The sequence below is a fragment of the Cebus imitator genome, unplaced genomic scaffold (assembly GCF_001604975.1).
Source record: "Cebus imitator isolate Cc_AM_T3 unplaced genomic scaffold, Cebus_imitator-1.0 Scaffold34, whole genome shotgun sequence".
Lineage (NCBI taxonomy): Eukaryota > Metazoa > Chordata > Mammalia > Primates > Cebidae > Cebus > Cebus imitator.
In genome coordinates, this window is record NW_016107349.1 from 8,282,862 (window position 1) to 8,284,770 (window position 1,909).

The window sequence follows — 1,909 nt, forward strand, 5'->3', positions numbered from 1 at the left end:
ACAAGCTAACTGAGTCATGAAGTCAGAGAAAAGGAAGGTTCTCTGTCGGCCCATGGAGCCTCAGCCCTTTCCTGCTGCCCCAACCCATCAACCTGCCCTGTGATTTCAGGCTCCCCATACAGCATCATCGCCTGGACCCCCAAAGGGATCAGAGTATCTTTCCCAGGCCCATTCAAGTAAACCTTTGGATTAGTCATAAGCGGGGGGAAAGCGACAAGGCTACATCACCCACACCTTTGTTGTGGGAGAAGCAGGACTCAGTGCAAATGTGTCTCTCCTGTGTGCTGGGGGAGCCCTGGGTCTCTCCACTAACCCTCCTCCCAGGGGTGACCATCCACTGTCAACCCAGAAGTCTCAAGCAGTTAAGAACTGCCTTTAATTCAAAGTCTGTTAACCACACACTACAAACATAATAAAGAGATGACTTTATAATTTTATGGTCAAGAATCTACATTTACAGGTTTGCAGGCATGTTCCTGTAGTCCCAGCCTCATGGGAGCATCTTGGGCCCAGGAGTTTAAGACCAGTATAGACAACATGGTGAGACCCCATCTTTTAAAAAAACTCCAATATAAAAAATTTCAAACATTTATATTTTTTAAATCTACATTTCCTCTCAGGAACAAGGGAAAGCAAAGCACAAGATGTGTGGTTCAGTGAGTAGATGATAAACTCATTTACCTTTCTTTGCAAGAAATTTCTGATTTGTTTTAAGTATACTTTGTTAAAAGCACCTAGGGCCAGGCGCAGTGGCTCACACCTATAATCCCAACACTTTGGGAGGCCAAGGCAGGTGGATCACCTGAGGTCAGGAGTTCGAGACCAGCCTGGCCAACATGGTGAAACCTCATCTCTACTAAAAGTACAAAAATTAGCTGGGCGTGGTGGTGGGTACCTATAATCCCAGCTACTCAGGAGGCTGAGGCTGGAGAGTAAAGTAACTTGAGCCTGGGAGGCAGAGACTGCAGTGAGCTGAGACTGCCCCATTGCACTCCAGCCTGGACAAGCGCGAGATTCCAGTCTCAAAACAAAACAAAACAAAACAGCACCTAAAAGTATTAGGGAGTGCTGACGAACACTTATGTGATAATTTAAGATTTTAAACTATTTGCACAAGTTCTATCTTTAAATAAACAATAAGTTTTAAAAAAAAAAGGAACAATAGAAAAGCCCATTCATAACCACTGTTTTTAAATAAAGGCAAGATTTTTTTTTCTTCTATGTGGTAGGTTTTACTGCAAATAAGATCTAGGAACCTAAACACATTGGATTCTTGGCTTTGTTGATGACATATAGTTTTGTCAAAGCACTTTTTCTTAAACCTTTTACCATCTATTCCTGGCTCATGTGCTTATGTAAAACATAATTACTGATTACAAAAATATTTCATGACCTTTGGTTACAATGTTCTAAGGACTAATTACTAGAAAATCCATCATGACAAAGTGAACATTCAATCTATTTCAGCCAATTTACCATATCAAGCCTCATGTCTCATAAATTCACATTATTCTTAGCACTCTGATAACTAGTATCTTATATTCAAAAACCCTGAATATTAGCATATTTTTATAAGACTCTTGAGCTAAAAAGAAAACTAGTACATACTAGTTTTAACATCAGGTTATTACAACTGCTTTTACTAGCTGACTTTTGTAAATAATTTCTTTTTTTTTTTGCTACTGGAAAGTATTCAGGCTGTTGATGAAAAAGAAATGTCTCTTTTCCAAAAGATGTCCTGTTCTTCCAGTATTTATTTTGGTGAGACGAATCTGCATGGTGTGCCTGGGCTTTAAAAAAAAAAAAACAGGCCGGGCGCGGTGGCTCAAGCCTGTAATCCCAGCACTTTGGGAGGCCAAGGCGGGTGGATCACGAGGTCAAGAGATCGAGACCATCCTGGTCAACATGG

The 1,909-nt window shown here is 40.8% G+C and overlaps 1 protein-coding gene across 1 annotated transcript in view; it reads right to left on the bottom strand.

The window, feature by feature from the left end:
• The window catches only part of PTPN21 (protein tyrosine phosphatase non-receptor type 21), a 90,215-nt gene that overhangs the window by 20,392 nt on the left and 67,914 nt on the right, over positions 1–1,909 (bottom strand). The window lies entirely within an intron of this gene.